General features: G+C 35.6%; 1 long non-coding RNA gene and 1 pseudogene across 1 annotated transcript; one reads left to right on the top strand and one right to left on the bottom strand.

Moving 5' to 3' along the window:
- Positions 1-2,562: 2,562 nt before the first annotated feature.
- Positions 2,563-4,158, bottom strand: LOC112720679 (uncharacterized). The gene is made up of 2 exons (XR_011867483.1): positions 2,746-4,158; positions 2,563-2,662 (listed from the first exon to the last, which is right to left on the bottom strand). It is a non-coding gene; the product is annotated as an uncharacterized lncRNA (long non-coding RNA).
- A 2,752-nt stretch (positions 4,159-6,910) lies between these two features.
- Positions 6,911-9,693, top strand: LOC112721246 (receptor-like protein kinase HSL1; annotated as a pseudogene).
- Positions 9,694-20,471: the final 10,778 nt, after the last annotated feature.

The following is a 20,471-nucleotide window of genomic DNA, read 5'->3' as shown; positions in this document are numbered from 1 at the left end:
CTTTTATCCTTTTATTCTTCTTTCATCATAATATTTGTTTTTTGTTTTCAGTTCTTCTTTGCTTGAGGACAAGCAAACCTTTAAGTTTGGTGTTGTCGCTTCGCTTATGGCTTTTCTATGGGACCAAAGGGAAGCAAATCATCTTCACTGAGGAGCATAGTCAGAGGAATGAGATGGCCACCAACATAACTGAGGTGGTTGAGTTCTTTTCATTATATATTCCTTCTCGCTCTTACTATGTTATGTTCCGGTTTTCTGTTATTTTACTTTGTTTATTACATTATCCTTTATTAGTTAGATTCCTAGGTTCGAGTTTAGTTCTGTTATTTTGAAATTTTCTGTTATTTGCTTTAATGTTGAAAGATGCCTCATGTATTATTCACTGAGCTTGAAATTTAATTTTTATTAGAGAAAAGATGTAGTGCATGAGAAATTGAGTTTAATTTTAGAGTAGTCTCATTTATTCAAATGTGGTGGTATTTTCTGTGACTCTGAATGCATGACATGAACAGTGCATATTTAAATTAGAATCAAAGAATGTTGATGTACAAGGAATAGGGATTTAGAGAATTATTATGAATTTTCTGAAATAAACAAAAATTTAATCCTTGAAGTAAAAGAAACAGCAATATATATATATATATATATATATATATATATATATATATAAAAGCAAGGTCCAAGACTCTGAGCATCAATGACTAAGGAGGTTAGACATGATTAAAAGCCACCTCTTTTTTTTATCTTTAAAAATCAAAAACAAAAAAATAAAAAATGATATTTTTATAATTATATATATTATTCATTTTTATAATATTAACGATCAATTTATTTATTGTTTTCTTTTATTTTTGATCAACTTTTTAAATACTCAAAATAAAAATATAAAAAAGGACACAAAAATAGTATAGATAATTTAAGTATTTCACAGACAAAAATAGGAACACAATGGGACCCATCTCTTGATCCTTTCCCAGTCTTTCTTTCCCCATGCAAAATAACACCAAATCCGCACACGCACTTCGCCCATCTTCTAATTTCCTTGATAATTCACCCAGTCACAATCCATCAAGGAAACTCCACTCAAACCAAACAGTATTATTACTCTCACCAACACACCACTACTCTTGTTCTTCCCCCCACCCGCACTAACAAATTAACCAGTTACAGTTACTCACAGGGTGTGTGTGGTTCAAAAATTAAATTTTATTACTAGGAATGTTATTCCTAGGAATATAATACCTAGGAATAAGATTACTTGGAATAGAAGATACCTATATTTGTTTATAAAATTTAATGTCTTGGAATGTTATGTAATAATCCTAGGAATAAATAAATTTTTGTTTGGTTGAGTTTAAATTTATTAGTCATATTATGTAATATGTCAAAATTATCCTTACTCATTCAAATTAAATTATTAATGACTAAAAATTAAATATAAAGCTAATTAAATATTATTTTTTACATTGTTTTTTTTTTAATTTATAAAATATCTCTAATAATAAATTTACTAAAATACCCCTAATAATAAATATGTTTAGCTAAAATTATTATTGATTCTAATTTTTTTTAGAATTTACTAAAATACCCCTAATATCAAATACCTTTAGCTAAATTGTTTATTGATTCTAATTTTTTTAAATTTACTAAAATACCCTTAATATTAAATATGTTCAAATAAAATTATTATTGATTCTATTTTTTTAAATTTACTTAAATACCTCCAATATCAAATATGTTTAACTAAAATTATTATTGATTCTATTTTTTTTAAATTTATCAAAATACCCCCAATATCAAGTATCTTTACTTAAATTATTATTGATTCTAAATTTCACTTAATAATATGTTTAATTAAAATTATTACTTTTTTTACATTTTGAATTTACAAAAATACTTCTAATAAAAAATTTACTAAAATATCCTTAATAAAAATATGTTTAATCAAAATTATTATCGATTCTAATCTTTTCAAATTTACTAAAATACCCCTAATAACAAATATATTTAATTAAAATTAACATTATCACAATTAAATTCACTAAAAAAACATTACTATTATCCAAATGAAAGTTACAAAGAAGTCTCAAAAGTAAAAAATTACTTGCACTAATAAGCATACATGCACAACTCTTATACAAGAACACAAACACATAAACAAAATGAAATCAATGTTACGACAGACAACCTCACACATGGAAAAATTATTACAATTATCGAGCGTGATGTCTTCTCCTCCATTGGTTCCACATTTCTTGTGCAAGTTGATCTCTCCATCTACCCCAAGCATCACTCGTTTCAATATGGTGGATCGTCTCACCATCTACTCCAAGTATATTTTGATCTTCTATCTCATCAATAGGATCCACAACCATCACTCTTCTAATATGATTATGCAAAAGGCAACAAGCAGTTATAATTCTTCCTTGAGTCTTAATAGGATAAAATGATCTTCCCCTTAAAATTCCCCATCTTGCTTTCAATACTCCAAATGCCCTTTCAATGACATTCCTAGCTTGTGAGCGTTTCATATTAAAAAACTCTTGAGCTGTACTGGGTTGATTATGTGGATTAAACTCACTCAAATGATATTTTTGTCCTCTATAAGGTGCCAAAAATCCTTCACAATTCATATATCCAGCATCACATAAGTAATAATGACCTAGTGTGACATACACAATTGAACAAAATTAATGAAAGATCAAATGGTTACTTTGATAACATATTAAAGTCTCAATAAAATACCTTGGGGAACACTAAACCCATTGCAAAATAGTGCATCTCGCAATACCCTAGAATCCGCAGCTGAACCCTCCCAACCCGCTAGTACGTAGATAAATTGCATATCGGGAGCAACCACTCCAAGCACATTGGTTGTTATGTCACCTTTTCTGTTTCGATATCTAGGCTTATCAGCCTCAAGGACATTGACTTTGATATGAGTACCATCTAAGGCTCCTAGGCAATCCTAAAATCCAAAACAAAGATCAATTAACTCAATTCTAAAGAACACCAACCATATGAGATTTAACAACATTAGCAAAATAAATTACTTTAAACCATTTCCATCGTTCATCCATTTTATCCTGGCTAAATGGTTGAGGTTTCTTCAGTAAGAGATTATGACATCTCAAAATAGCAAGCAATACATCATTAAACCGCCTACTAATTGTTTCTTCAGATCTCACAAATTGTCTCTTTATTACTCTAATTTTGACGTCATGTGCTATAATATGTAAAAACATGGCAATCATTTCTTTCACACCCATATTCCTACTTGGTTCTAACCTTCCAACCCTTTTAAGCATGTTACACAATGCATGAAAGGCACATCTATCCATTCTTGTGTTTTCTATACATGCTAGATCACTAAAATAAATAATCCTATCAACACTAACATCTCTTATTACTTGCCTACTATAACTATCATTCCATTTTCTTTTCTTTTTTTTCAATTGCAATATAATCAAAACATAGCAAATTATCAACAACTTAATCATAAGGTCATTCATTAATTCGAAATGTAAAATCAAGCAGGCAATAACTTTCATCTTCTGTTTGGAATCCATTCTGCAAAAAAAAATCAAGCAAGGCCAGTTTAGGAATATAAATAACTTTTCTTTTCTTTTCTTTCTGGTAGCAATGTCAATGCAGTAGGAAACAACAAGAAAAGACAAGTTTAGGAATATATATATAATATAAGAATATGATATATATAAATATTTTTTATTTCAAAGTTTAATTTTGTCCAAACAGATGGTGCACACAAGCTACATAAGAAAACCATGCTCAATCTATGTGAGTAATGAAGAAGTACCAGCAACTCTTGTAGTAAGACACAAAAAGATAAATATCTTACTTTTTACATTGATACAAAAAAGAGAACCCGGTCTTAACCATGCTTTATACAAATTAGAGAACTTCAATTCTAATCCAAAACACAAGCAGCCAGAGGCACTGGTATACTACTAATACTAGTCTAATGAACCCACTCAAATAATAACCATAACCTCATTGAACTCCCATGTCATCATAGGCCTAGCATTTTTGTATACTCGTATAAAGTTCACATACATATTAATAAAGTTCACACAAGAAAATATGTTCTGCCTAAGAAGTAACTATAACAGTAACTATTTGAATTTGTGCAATGAAGATATTGAGAATAAACTGAAACATCAGAACAATGCATTTTTGAATATTCTAAATTTAGCATGTTTAATCCAATAAAAAAGGAAAAACTTTTATATTGAATTTCCAGAAATACCCAAAAAGAATTGTAAGTTAAAAGCTTAAGTTGAAGTCTATTGAATTTATAATTTAGTATACGAGTATGAGGTAATTTAAAAATAAAGGAAATGAATTTTGATTAAAATTCATAATATATATCAAGAAAGATAATGTTAACAATTTTTTAACAATTCAATATTGAAACCTGAGTAATGAAGTAAAAAACAGAACCCTACTTTCTTAACGATTAGTGACTCCTACACATCAAAAAGCATACACATTATGCCATATAGCTATAAGCTAAGCTATAGGGAAACAATCGCAATAATAACAATCCATGTGCTAAATGCTATGGTATTCAGAAAAAGTAAAGCTGTTTTATCAATTTTTATAAACTTGAAGCAAGGAATCACACAAGTATGAAAAGAACAGTAAGTAAAGGCCAATCACAGAATCACTGCAATCCCATTTTCATCATCTTGAAGCAAGGAATCACACAACTATGAGATATATTGCAACAAACCAACCCTCACTTGAATGGCATTTGTTCGTTCCCATCGTAAATAGTAAAAACTAGTCATAAAATTAGTAATGAGTTTTATCCAAATTTTCACAGAAATATTTTTCAGTGGATTGAAAACCAGATCGAGAATTCAAGATAGACAGATAAGTTTCTCTCAATCCATTTTTATATTTGTAGTGTGAATTTTATAATTACTTTTTCTATTTTCTATCGACAACAGGACAGTGGCACTCAACATCAATGAGAATGCTGTTCAGCTAATACAGTAAAGTGTTACTATCTAGTATCTAATACAATTGGTATAGGAAACTACAATTTGATATCAGGAAGTTCTCAATTGAAGCATATTTTATTGCTTGTTTGGTTTTATGGTATCAATCATAAACTCCCATTTGTGTGTCCTTCTCACATTTTCACAGAGTGATATCAGCAAAAGCATTATGAGCAGACAGTGGATCTACCAATGTAATACACTGTGATATAAAACCATAAGCACAGTATCTGAATCTTTTCAAATGTGAAGCAAAAACATAGATCAGACAACTACTTGGCTTATAAGATGCAGATTCAGCTTCTTGTTTCATGAAAAAACTAAAGAATACCACAACCAATAACCTTTTACACCATGATTTTACTACCAATCTCTCCGTTAAGATGGAACTTTTCCTTTTAAGTGGAACCTCAGATTTAAACTATGAATCTGTTTGTTCTTTAGTTCACTTTAAAAAAGAGAAAGAGAAACCTTGACATAAAACTCCAACCAATCTAAAATTCTCACATATCAAATCATCAAAGCAAAGCTGAAAAGAGAGAAAGAGAAGGAAACATCAACATACCAAAAAGAAAAAAAATGCTCAATTAGAAGCAGCAACAGCTATAATTTCTTGTTGAAAGATGGTATTGGTGCGAATTGTGAAAACAAAAAAACTTCTGTTCATAGGAAAGAAATGTTAATACGAAATAAAAGAAGTGAAAGATGGTATTGGTGCGAATTATGGTTTATATTAAATCTATGGCTTGACTTGAGTAGTGAGTCATTTATATGATGATGCAATAACAATGACTTGGAACCAACTAAACTAAAATGCAAACTCTGACTCAAATTAAGGAAGAGTACTTATTAGAGATACAAATTGCAAATTGGACAGTCAAGTCAAAATTTAATGAGATAGTTATATTACATTGATGATTCATCATTTCATTTCACTCATAATTATGTTTACTTGTTGAAGCTCGCATGATATCAAGAGCAGGATTAATAATTCTTTTGCCTAATAAAAAATCTTCTTTTGCTTCACAACTGGAAATCAAATGCATACAACACAAGTCCAAAGAAATCCCTCAATCAAGCATGGTCCAAAAAAATAACAACCATAGTAGCAAACTCTCAAACACAACATTGGAGAAAATCTCCATCATGCAACTCAATGCACATACTCCTGACAAAAACATAACTAATATTTATAAAAAAAAAAAAAACTTGTTTCACATAACAAAATATCACAGCCAGCAGAATCATATAACTTATTCACAAAAAATTGATGTTTTTTTCCTAAAAATCCTTTCAAACATGAATCATTATCATAAAAACAGGAATGAGTAGACAGAAAGAAGTATTAGACCTAATCAAAGCAAGATATTAATCACTATTAAATACTATAATCAATGAGCTCAGAACTGAAACTGAAATCACATTCCAATTCCAAACAAATTAAGTTAATAATATTTCAAACCTAGAACAAACCTGTTCTTGAAAAAGATGAATAGGAACAGGAAGATGCGAGGAGGGAGAGAGGCGAGGGAGACAACACGAACACGAAGCACAACTCGAGCAGACACAGAGGCGAGAGACGCGCGAGCAACCGAGCTCAGACGGAGGAGAGAGGCCACGCACAACCACACAACACAGAGGATCTGAACAGAGTCGCGATGATGGCGGCGAAAACGTAGTGGCGGTGAACCGAGATGAGCTGTGATGACGAACACAAACGAGAACGATTTTCTTCTAGAATAAGAAGCGTGGTGGCCATGCAAATCCAAATCGTCGGCGAGGCGGCGCCGACGCCGGTGGAACCTCAGTGAATTTGAAGAAAAGCCTCGTTAGGGATTGGTTTTCATGGAGGAGGGGCTCTCTGCTAGGGTTTCATTTTGTTTGAAATGAATTGGAAAAAATCTGAAAAGAAGGGTTGGAGTGAAATTAACAAAGGTATTTTGGTCTTTTTACTTTGTTATACACATTCCCTTCCCATTGGAATTAAAGATAACCAGGGGAGAGATGGGAATTAAATCAGTGGGATTTTGATTCCAAGGAATAAAACTTGTCTGGAAATATATTTTAAAACTTTGAAACAAATATGGGAATAAGATATTCCCATCTAAACATTCCTGGGAATGCTCTAATATTCCTCCAACCACACACCCCCACAGTATAATGCTTCCTTTCAGTTTCATGACCACTTTCCTCCTCTTGTTCTTTTGTTCATAACCAACTCTCTCACTAAACCATGAAGGCCGCCTCCTACTCCAATTCAAAAACCACCTAACCGACCTTGACAACTCACTCTCTTCATGGAACCCTTCAGACACAACCCCGTGCCATTGGTGGGGTGTCACATGCCGCAACGCCACTACAACTCCCGTAACCGTCACCATCACCTCTCTCAACCTCCCCTCTACCACTCTCAACGGCCACCTGCAATCCCTCTCCGTTTGCTGCCGTCTCCGTCACCTCGACCTCTCCCAAAACACTCTTGTTGGAACCATTCCCTTCTCCCTCTCCCTCCTCACCGCCCTCCGCCACCTCGACCTCTTCTTCAACAACCTCTCCAGCAACATCCCCACTCAACTCAGCCACACTCTTCACCGCCTCGTGTTACTTGACTTAGTCAACAACTTCCTCAGCGGACCATTCCCGAACTCGTTAACTAACATGACGTCACTCAAGGTCCTTCATTTAGCATACAACTCCTTTGCGCCGAATTGGATCATTGAATAACCTTTTGGAGTTTCATGGTGGTAATAATAAGCTTTCTGGTAGAATCCCTGATAGCATGGCCAAATTGATCCAGTTGGGTACTCTTGATTTGAGCTATAATGAAATGTCTGGTGAAATTCTGGGTTGGATTAGCGGTTTGAATAGACTCAATGAGCTTAATTTGCACATAATAGGTTTAGTAGCACAATTCCAAAGGAATTAGGAAGGTTGTCGAGCTCACTGTCCTTGATCTTTCTAGTAACCAATTTTTTGGTGAGATTCCTCTAGAGCTAGAGAATCTGAAGCTCAATAAGTTCAATTTGTCATACAATCGGCTTTCTTGGGATGTTCTGCCTCATTATGCCACTAAGAATTATGAAATATGTTTTGTAGGAAACCCTGAGCTTTGTGTTAAAGGATTTGGGAAATGTCATAGCTCAAGGGGTAGAAAGTACCGGAGGTATGCATGGATTTTCAGGTCGATATTTGCAGTTGCTAGAATCTTGTTCATCCTTGGGGTGGCTGTGTTTTATGTGAGATACAGGAACTTAAGAAAGAAGAAGAGAAGTTTAAATGTTTCAAAGTGGAGGTCGTTTCATAAGCTAGGCTTTGATGAGTTTGAGATTGTGAAATTGATGAGTGAAGACAATGTGATAGGGAGTAGATCATCTGGGAAGGTTTACAAGGTTGTTCTAAGCAGTGGTGCTGTTGTGGCCGTCAAGAAATTATGGAGAGAAACCAAGGATGGAATTGGGATTGTTGGTTCTGAAAAAGATGAATTTGATGTTGAAGTTGAAACACTAGGAAAAATAAGGCACAAAAATATAGTAAGGTTGTGGAGTTGCTACAACAGTGGTGACAGCAGGCTCCTGCTTTATGAATATATACCGAATGGGAACTTGGCCGATATGTTGAAGAGTAACAAGAAAAGCTTGTTGGATTGGCCAACAAGGTCCAAGATTGCAATTGATGCTGCTGAGGGGCTTTCTTATTTGCATCATGGTATTGTGCCATTCATTGTTCATAGGGATGTAAAATCGAACAACATATTGCTCGACAGTGAGTTTGGAGCAAAAGTGGCTGATTTTGGAGTTGCCAAAATTGTTAATAGAACTAGCCAAGGGGCGGTGTCCATGTCTGTAATTGCAGGCTCTTATGGTTACATTGCACCAGGTTGGTGAATTTCAGTTGACAATTGATTAATTATATATTTACTTAGTCAGTATTTTGGAGTCCTCTTTTTGTTGTGTATGCTATATTCTAAAATATCAAATCAGAGTAAATATATGAGCCTGTCAAAATTTGTATTTGTGCTTTGTTTATCTTTGTCTATATGACAATGTTTCATAACGCTGAACTATAAAGAAATTTGCTGTGTTTCATAAGCAACTCGTGTGGAATTATTATGGGTGACACTGTATATTGTTTTATTTACCTTATCATGATTTCTGTTGTTTGCAAGCTGTGAAAAGAAAAAAGCTAATGAGCATTTATCAACAAAATGTGTGGAGTTCTTACTCATTAACCAGATAGCAGAGCTACATAGAAAAAAAATTGACTTTTGTCTCCAAGTTTTGTTTTGTCCTGTGCAGAATATGCATATACTCTTCGGGTGAACGAAATGAGTGATATTTACAGCTTTGGTGTTGTCATTTTGGAGTTAGTAACCGAAAAACCTTCTAATCATGCAGATTACGGGGAAAATGATCTGGTAAAATGGGTCTCATCCTTGTTGGAACAGAAAGGAATGGATCTTGTGATTGATCCTGCCCTTGATTCAACATACAGGGAGAAAATCAGCAAGGTACTTAGTGTGAGGTTTCTCTGCACAAACGTTCTCCCTATAAACCGCCCTGCAATGTGGTGGGTGGTGAAAATGCTTCGGGAAGCAGCAACGGTTCCCAGATCCCGAAGCATGAGGGAGGTAGCACACTCCCCTTATTTTGATAGAGATTTCTTATCGTGAAAGAAGCATAGTTCCATTGGATGGAACTTGAAAGTATGAACCCTACTCAGTATAGTCTCACATCGACAGATAAAACAAAAGTATAGTCCTTATAAGCTTTTCACCGTATTAGTTCGTTCGCCGAGTTGTGTAACACCAGCTTGTGACCCAAGTGGGGGCAATCAAGGTGATGGGACAAGTGCTCTGGCCTGCTAGGTTGGGCTTGCAAGGGCTAATTGTTGGCCTGCCCACTCCAAGTTGAGAGTTGGGCCCGGTAGTCTGGGCGAAGGCCCAAGGCCCCTCGGCCCCTAGAATGGAGGGTAACGCGCGAGGCTGGCTTAACAGAGCAGCGATCACTTCCTGCTCCCAACAGTGAAGGGATAACGGGTCACTATTCTTCTGGCCCGATATAACTTGGTAGGCCTAGCATCTTGGACCATCATTTTTTATAATTTTTATTTCTCAACGTTAGGACAAAATAAAAGGCTGTTTCTTTTACTCGGTTTCAGATTTATTAAACACAATCTTTATTCTTTATACCTTGCGATCCCAGTCTAGGAACATAGTAATTTATAATTACTTACATAACCATAACGTACATTATTTAATAATGTACCTTGCCATCCCACTCACTCATTGAAGAAAGCATGTTATTATGTTAAACCAAACTTTTTACTCAACTCGTCACTAAGACTATAATGGTTCTTAAAGCACAGCGATAACAGAATGTCAAGTTGTCAACAATGAATGCTGATGAACTTGAGTGTAATTGAGAGAAGCTGAAAAATTTTCCTTGTATATATCTATTATTGCTTTAATTACATTAGAGACTCATATGTATATATTGCAGGATCACTAGGATTGACACTATTGATTACCAAATAAATTGCATTAATGTGAACAATGAAAATGATCAAATTCTTGCATGCATGTGTCTCAAAAGGATCAATAGAAGAGGGTCCTAAGTTTTTCCATTAAAGTCAATAGAGCCATCGACAATTTGATCAAAACTATTACCAAGTATATCTTCGGGCTTGAAGATGGATAATTGGAAGAGGCGGTGGAGTTTTCTAAAAAGATATCATGCATGGTAAAATTTTGGTATTAGTCATGAAAAATTTTCATACTATAAAGATGTTTCTAATGAAAGATTGGTTAAACTCAAGTTGAGTTCCACCAGAATTTATTATATATAAATAAATTCATTGTAAGTTTGTAACTCTAACTGAAAATAGTTATATATAATTGTACTTTGATTAAATAAAAAATTATAACCATAAAATCTAAGCATAAGTTCATTACGACTCTAACTAAATTTATACTGAAGCAATTTGAAGGAAATAGTCCTTCCAAATCCTAGGGTGATATGGAGATAAAATTTTTTAAGAGAAAAATATGACATTAGAATCAAATTTTTAGTGTGTTGAATAAATTAAAAAATTCGAAGAATTTTAAATTTAGATATTTGCAATATTTATTGAAAAACTTATATATATACTCTCCATTTTAATTTTTTATCAGTCTCATTCTAAACAAATTGAAAATTCATAATATCAATTGTTTTTAATATCAAGATAATATCAATAATGTATTTTTATAATAATATTAATTTAAAATATATAATGATGCTTAATAAAATCTATATATTATTGAGACAAATGTTAAAAAAAAGAGAGCATATAAATAAATAAATAATTAATTTTCTTAAACACGGATCCATTTGTCTTTAAAACTTAATAAGTACCACATAAACTTTTGCATACATATACTTTCACCTGCTGCTATTAATTTGTTAGCTTGATATGATATATATAAGTCTAGGATAATATAAAATGAAGTAACCAATAATATAATGGTCCATATAAATCAAGGCGAAAGGATGGAAGGAACGCACAAAATGGAGGTTTTAAGAAAATGGCAACGACGCGCACGCATGGATGACGTGTACGCGTGGAAAGGAAAATCTCTAAATGACGCGCACGCGTGACCTACGCGTACGCGTGATGGACGCCATGTGCAGAAAATTGTAGAAGTCGCCCCCAGCGATTTCTGGGCCCTTTTTCGACCCAAATCCAAGCCCAGAAACACAAAATAAGAGACTGGAGAATGAGGGTATCAAGGGAAACATTAACACAACATTCATAATTCACAATTTTAGGTTTTAGGTGTAGTTTTTAGGGAGAGAGAGGCTCTCTCCTCTCTCTTAGGTTTTAGGATTTAGGATTTCTCTTAGTTTATGGTTCATTCCTTCTCAATTCCAGGTTTAATGTTCTTTTAATTTATGTTCTTTTCTACTTCTATTTATGCTATGACTTTAGTTTGTTTACTTTCCCAATTTGGTTTATGGATTCCTATGTTTAATTTGATTTTCTTTATTTAATGCAATTTGAGGTATTCCAGATTTATGATTGCTTTCTTTTATTTATGATATAAATAATTTGGATTTTTCTCCTTTTGGCTTTGTTTGAGTAATTGGTGACACTTGAGTTGTCAAACTCAGCTGTTGATTGAAAATTGGAATTTGCTAATTAATTTGGATCCCTCTAAAGTTAGTCTTTCCATAGGAGTTGACTAGGACTTGAGGAATCAAGTTGATTAGTCCACTTGACTTTCCTTTATTTAGTAAGGGTTAACTAAGTGGGAGCAATAAACAATTCTCATCACACCTGATAAGGATAACTAGGATGGGATTTCCAGTTCTCATACCTTGCCAAGAGTTTTTCTAGTTATTAATTTACTTTCCTGCTATTTAATTTCCCTGTTCAACCTTTCAAAAACCCATAAATATACCTTTTTCCATAACCAATAATAAATCATACTTCCCTGCAATTCCTTGAGAAGACGACCCGAGGTTTGAATACTTCGGTTATAAATTTTATTGGGTTTTGTTACTTGTGACAACCAAACTTTTGTACGAAAGGACTCTTTGTTGGTTTAGAAACTATACTTACAACGCGATTATATTTTCATAAAATTCTAAATTAGCAGAAATCTTGTTCGTCAAAATGGCACCGTTGCCGGAAAATTGCAAGCGTGTGCCTTATTATTGGTTATTGTAAATATTTTATTTTGCTTGTTTATTTGTTTTTATTTTTGTTTTTAATTTTTATTAGTTACTATGAGTTCTCACCTCGTCGCTTTGAGTTTGGTTCTAATGTTGTTGAAAGGAATGGAAGCTATAACAGGAACATGCATCAAGGTCGAAACAATCACAGATGGAAGGAGCCACGAGGATCTGATCAACCCTTTTGGCAACAACACCTTCCAGAGTACCATGGACAACGACCATTCTATAATGCATGCCCAGACAATAGTTTTGGTGGACCTTCTCGTGACAACCAATCTCCACCAGTTTACTATGGTCAAGAACCATTCCGAGGTGCGTACCAAGATGATAGATATGGTGGACCCCTTGTAGTTACTAGCAAGCTCCATCATATGCCAATGAACCACCTCCTCAACATAGCTTTAAACCACCATACTCACAAGCCACCTACAACCATTCACCTCCGTATGACCCTAACCCTTACCCACCCCAATTCCAATCCAATTACCCCCAAGAACCACCACTTCCATATGCACCATGTCCATATCTATCAACCCAAGAATCCCATGCTCGCCTCAAGGAAACAGTGGATCAATTTCATGCGACCCTTCATCAATTGGAGCAAGTGATAAATCAATTAGCTTCCCGACGTTTGGATACTCAAAGAACTCCCATGGCTTCATGTGGAGAATCTAATGAAGAACGTAGCATGAAGGAGACACTAGAAACTCCAGTGGACAGTAAGGAGCATGACTTTGTATTGGAACAAGTGGAGGAAGCCAGAATTATTGAAGAAGAAGAATTGGTCGAAGACTTAGGAGATGCGGAACGTCCATGGGAAAGCCCAGTCATAGAGCCCGCTTCTAAGGAGTTTGAATTTGTTGTTGAGGAGGGTGTACAACCTCCAAGGCATATCATGATTGAAGACTTTGAAGGGGATGATCAAGAGATGGATTCAATCATTGATGAATTCTTATCTACATTTGAATCCTCTCCCATTGGACTTAACATGGAGATTAAAGAAGAAGAAACACAACCTCCCATTCCCTTGGTGAACAATGAAGAAGAGATCGAATTGGAAGAAAACTACCAAGAGGAAGAGGTTGATATTGAAGAAGCTTGCAAAGAGGTGGAAGTTGTCAAAGAAGAGCCCAAGGGAATGGAGCTGGAGATCACCTTGCCAAGGTTGTTGGAGACCTCTCCCCCAAAGCCATCACCATCCATCCCTTCATTCAAGTGGGTAAATCTCTCATCTCTAAGCTTAATTAGCTCACTTGAATATGCTTTGCTTGAGACGGATGGGCAACTCAAAGCTCTTTGTGGCTATAAGAGTAAGAGGGAGATGGTTAGTGGTTGGCAACCCAATCCTAGGTTCATTGTGGTAGGAAGCTCACGGCTGAAGTATCATGGCTGGAAGAATACTAAATTATATGGGTCTAGAAAGCTGTTTGGATGTCTCAGTGAGAATTCGGATTGCTTACCACCCGATTGGAACAATGATGATAAGCACAAAGACGGGTGCAAAAGCAAGGTTTGGGACCCCGGAATTCATTCCAACAATCAACACTCTTGGGGCCTTATCATTTGCTTTAATTTACTTGAAGGCTTTATGCAACTAGTGTGGGATCTCGGAGGCTATTGGAATTACAAACACTAGTGGGGATTCCTGGATGAGTTCAAGCACAAGCCTCCATGACAAGAAGCTCCCCAATTGTCCAACTTAAGGACTTTAACTAAAAGTGCTAGGTGGGAGACAACCCACCATGGTATGATCGTTCTTTTTCAGTCTTAGTTTTATTTTATTTTGTTTTATTCTTAGTTTTATTTTATTCTATTTTTCTTAGTGTTCATGCATATAGTCTGCATTTGCATATGCATTCTACATAAAAAAAATGCACGCGACGCGTACGCGTCATAGGTGCATTCGAAACAAGGAAGAAAAGAAGCAGAGAGTCACACAAAAGCGTGGCTGGAGGCATGCGTTAGGCACAAGCATGCCCACGCGAACGCGGGCCCTACACGTCCGCGTCATTTGAAAAATCAGCCTCCCACGCGTGCACGTCACCCATGCGCATGCGTGACCCTGCAAAATCGACGTAAAAAGGTGTATGGCAGAGAGTTATGATGGAGTGGGGCTGGAATGATGCTAGAAGCACAAGCCCTATCACGCGACCGCGTGCCCCACGCGTCCGCGTCATTTTTCAAAAAGAGGCCATTCACGCGTGCGCATCACCCACGCGCACGCGTCACCCTAAATTTTGGCATTATGCAAACGAAACAGAGAGTTGTGCGTACGCGAGGCTGCTCTAGCGCAAATGGAACAGTTCACTTCACGCGAACGCGTGACCCACGCGTCCGCGTCACTGAAACATAACGCTAATCACGCGAACGCGTGCTCCACGCGTCTGCGTCGCATGCGACTCATAGTTTAACTAGATCTGTGCCAGAATTCCTATCTTTTCTTCCCCAATCCTAATTTTTTCTTCCTCCTTTCTTACTTTCTTCTTCTTCATCTCTTTAACTTCTCATCCTTCTTCACTTTCATTCTATTTTACTTAATTTATTTGCATACTTTTATTCATTGCATTTTAATTTTGTGCATATTTTATTTTCTTTCCTAAATTTATTATTTTTCCATTAGTGTTAAATGTTCTTATTCAACTGTTGTATCTTTTCTGGTATTATTTGGTGCTTATTGACTTGTTTTACACTGTTGGATAATATTATTTAAGTCAATGCTCATCTTTTATGTTACTTGTATCCCTTTTGCATTGACATGAATTTATATTGTCTTTCATTACCTACTATCTCTTCCCCATTGTTGCATATTTTTGCACTCTTGATTTGCCATGTGCTTCTACTGTTTTCTCACTTGCATGTTGTAGCTACCATGTAATTGAGACTCTCATCATTTGGCATTAACCCAACCATATTTTAAATTATTTTCTATCTTTGTTTTTGGGTTACTTTTCTTCTTTCTTTTTCCTCTTCTTTTAGGATGGCTACCAAGGAAGGAAAACAGAAGACGTTTACATGGGAAAACCAACAAGTTCATCTGCACAATCTTTAGAGAAAGGCATCAGTTGGAGCCACCCAACCACATGCACATCTTAGCATGCACCGAGGACGGTGCAATCTTTAAGCGTGGGGAGGTCGATAGCGACTTCCGTGGGTTAGTTACCTTCTTTTCAACACCATTGTTTAATTTTCTTTGTAGTTCATTGTTGCATTTGCATGTTTGATTGCATATTTATTTTTGATTGATTTTGTGCATATTTTACCACCACTTGGTTAAAGTAATATTTACTTTTTTCAAGAAACTTTTTAGATTATTTCACTAATTTTATTAAAATTTTTTGTTAAACTTGTTTGAAGAAATATTATACTGGAACATGGTTTAGAGCTCGAATACACAAAACCTGTGAGATTTTTGAGCCTATTTGATTGGTTGCATTTTATCAACCAATATTTTATTTTTGGTGTCTGTTGTTCTCTCTAAAATTGTGATATTTGTCTTGCTTAATTCTATATTTCCATGGTTTGATGTATGCATGCACTTATATGATTGAGGCCCTTGTTTCACTGAGCTTATATACCCATATGGCCTTACCCTTTCATTATCCTTTGCAAACCAATGTTGAGCCTATTATACCCCTTTATTCTTTACTTTAGCACATCATTAACTCTAAGCGGAAAACAATAATGTCCTTAATTTGAATCCTTGGTTAGCTTAGACTAGTGAGAGTGCTTATGATTTAAGTGTGAGAAAATTGGGTTTGGAAACATTTGGTTTGAGAATTGAGTATGTTAGAATTTTCTGAAAATGTGAAAGAATGTTGAGAATATGTTCATGCATTCAATACCTTAATCATATGCCTTGAGAAAAGCAAAAGAAAGAAAAATTATGAAAAAAAAATATATATATATATATATATATATATATAAATAAAAAAAATAAAAAAGGAAGAAAAAAATAAAAGAGAAAAAGAAAAGAAAAAGAGCAAATAAGTAAAAGGAGACAAAATGCCCCAAAGTAAATGGTGAAAGCAATGCATATGTACTGTACTCAAAATTAAGATGCATGAATATGTGGAAAACATGGTTAATGGATAGTTAGATGTGGTATTATGATTATATGGATTGTCTAAAGTTAGGTAGAAAGTTTAAGTTAATTAAGGATTCAGATTTTAGTCCACTTGACCAAATACAATCCTACCTTGACCCTAACCCCATTACAACCCTTAAAAGACCTCTTGATATGTGTATTTGTGCATTAAATTTCTATTGATTGTTAGATGAAGAGCAAGCCTTAGAAAGTAAGATTAGTAGAGAATTGAGAGAATCGAACCTTAAACACCTGAGCGATTAGAGTGTATACACTTCCGGTGAGGGTTCGATGCTCGATTCCTTGTTCCCGGCGTTCATGAGCTATTTTCTTCTGCAAGTTTACTTGTACTTTATTTTGTGATTTGAATTAGTGAAATCCAGTTCATATTTGTTCTTAAAAGATTTGTTTACTTTTAACCAAGTAGGCAAAATCATTTCACATTTAGTTGCATTCATATAGATAGGCTGTATTTCATACTTTCTACCATTCCTCTGCACTCTCTTATAGCTTCTCTTGAGCTTAGCATGAGGACATGCTATTGTTTAAGTGTGAGGAGGTTGATAAACCCCTATTTTATGATTCATCTTGTGCTCAATTAAGTGTTTTTATCAATTCTTCACCCACTTATTCATAAGATTTGCATGGTTTTACAATTCCTTCTTCATTCCATGATATATGTGAAAACATGTTTTCTATGCCTTAAAAATATTAATTTTAATTATCCTTTATTATTATTTGATGTCGTGATCTATGTGTTAAGTAATTTCAGGCTTTATAGGGCAGGAATGGCTTAGAGGATAGAAAGAAAACATGCAAAAATGGAAGGAACGCACAAAATGGAGTTTTTAAGAAAATGGCAGCGACGCGCACGCATGGATGACGCGGACGCGTGCCTAGCGCAAAACGCAAGCGACGCGTACGCGTGACTGATGCGTACACGTGGAAAGGAAAATCTCTAAATGACGCGCACGCGTGACGGACGCCACGTGCAGAAGTCGCCCCCAGCGATTTCTAGGCCCTTTTTCGGCCCAAATCCAAGCCCAGAAACACAGAATAAGAGACTGGAGAATAAGGGAATTAAGGGAAACATTAACACAATATTCATAATTCACAATTTTAGGTTTTAGATGTAGGTTTTAGGGAGAGAGAGGCTCTCTCCTCTCTCTTAGGTTTTAGGATTTAGGATTTCTCTTAGTTTATGGTTCATTCCTTCTCAATTCCAGGTTTAATGTTCCTTTAATTTATGTTCTCTTCTACTTCTATTTATGCTATGACTTTAGTTTGTTTACTTTCCCAATTTGGTTTATGGATTCCTATGTTTAATTTGATTTTCTTTATTTAATGCAATTTGAGGTATTCCAGATTTATGATTGTTTTCTTTTATTTATGATATAAATAATTTAGATTTTTCCCCTTTTGGCTTTGGTTGAGTAATTGGTGACACTTGAGTTGTCAAACTCAGCTGTTGATTGAAAATTAGAATTTGCTGATTAATTTGGATCCCTCTAAAGCTAGTCTTTTCATAGGAGTTGACTAGGACTTGAGGAATCAAGTTGATTAGTCCACTTGACTTTCCTTTATTTAGTAAGGGTTAACTAAGTGGGAGCAATAAAAAATTTTCATCACACCTGATAAGAATAACTAGGATGGGATTTCCAGTTCTCATACCTTGCCAAGAGTTTTTCTAGTTATTAATTTACTTTCCTGCTATTTAATTTCCCTGTTCAACCTTTCAAAAACCCATAAATATACCTTTTTCCATAACCAATAATAAATCATACTTCCCTGCAATTCCTTGAGAAGACGACCCGAAGTTTGAATACTTCGGTTATAAATTTTATTGGGTTTTGTTACTTGTGACAACCAAACTTTTGTACGAAAGGACTCTTTGTTGGTTTAGAAACTATACTTACAATGCGATTATATTTTTATAAAATTCTAAATTAGCAGAAATCTTGTTCGTCATTTACCAAAACAGGTTCAATAACAGACAGTTCTAACACTCTCAACAGCAGATGGAGACGCCAACACAGAGCCTCTCTAACCTAGCTACTATAGTCTCTAACCTCTCTGAGGCCACTCATAGTTTCATGGCAGAAACTAGGTCATCCATTCAGAATTTGGAGATACAGGTAGGTCAGCTGAGCAAGAAGATACCCGAGGCTCCCTCTAACACTCTTTCAAGCAACACATAAGTAAATCCAAGGAAAGAGTGCAAGGCCGTCACTACGGACGCTGAGGCCGAACCCAAGGAGGTGCCTGCTATTGAGGAACTGAAGAAGAACAAAGCTTAGGAGGAGACTGAGAGTGTCACCATGCACGCCCCTCTGAAAATGAAGGAGCTTGAAGAACAACCCTTTTCAACTTTGCAAGAGGATCCTGAGGATGAGCAACTTGCTCAGTTCTTGGCAGTCCTTAGAAGGTTGCAAGTTAACATCTCTTTTGCAGAGGTGTTGGAGAAGAACCCCCCTTATATGGCCTGTCTGAAAGGTGCCATCTCTGAAAAGACAGCCCTACAGGGGGATGAAACTGTGGTGCTGACCAAGGAGTGCAGCGCCCTGGTGCAAAAGAAGCTGCCTCTGAAGATGCTAGATCCTGGAAGCTTCCTTATTCCCTATACTATAGGGACCATTAATTTTGAGAAGGCATTGTGTGACCTTAGCTCAAGCATTAATCTTATGCCTCTCTCTGTAATGAGGAAGTTGGGGATCCAAGAGGTGTAGCCCACCAAGATCTCATTGGAGATAGCAGACAAGTCACTAAAATAGGCATATGGACTGGTGGAAAACATCCTTGTAAAGGTTGAAGACCTTTACCTCCCTGCAGACTTCGTGATACTTGACACTGGAAAAGACAGGGACAACTCCATCATCCTTGGAAGGCCTTTCCTAGCTAATGTGAAGGCCTTGATTGATGTGAAAAAAGGAGAGCTGATTCTGAGGCTATGGGAGGATCATATCCTATTTAAGATTCCCAACCCTCACTCTCTCTTGGATAAAGGAGGTACTACTGTGCAACACTTAGTGTTTCAGCCTTCTCTCTCAGTACAGAGCCTTCCAGAGCCCCCAGACATCAACCCTAAGTTTGGTATTGGGCAGTCACTACTAACCAATGAGGATGAAGGTACTAAAAAAAAGTATCCAAGGGCTGCTGGAACAAGAAGATCCCAATTGAAGACTTCTCACCTGGCATGCGAGTTGTCTTCACCAGAAGTCTAGTCATTCCACACACTGTGAATTGGATCCTGTCTCTGGAATATATTGAATTAATTTATGAGAGCACAGGAAAGAAGTTTACCATGAGGGGTGAAGATCTGAGCCCCTATCAACCTCCATAAAGAAGCTGTCCGTCAAGCTAATGACGGTAAAGAAGCTCTTGTTGGGAGGCAACCCAACCATACGTATAGTACTTTTTATTTTCTTTCTTTTATTTATTTTAGTTTGATTCCTATTATATTATTTTATTTTCTATCAATTTCCGTAGAATTCCCTTTCTTTTTAACGTTTATGATCATGTGTAGCACTTAGAACAAGAACAGGAACCCTTAGGAGTGAAAATAAAACACCCTGGAGGTATCTCTTACTAGCGTTAAACGCGAGAATTGGTGCCAAACGCCAGAAGAGGGAGGAAGCAAGGGCATTCAAC

The sequence above is a fragment of the Arachis hypogaea genome, chromosome 11 (assembly GCF_003086295.3).
Source record: "Arachis hypogaea cultivar Tifrunner chromosome 11, arahy.Tifrunner.gnm2.J5K5, whole genome shotgun sequence".
Lineage (NCBI taxonomy): Eukaryota > Viridiplantae > Streptophyta > Magnoliopsida > Fabales > Fabaceae > Arachis > Arachis hypogaea.
The sequence above is the reverse complement of the archived record's forward strand: the minus strand, read 5'-3'. Positions and strand labels throughout refer to the sequence as shown.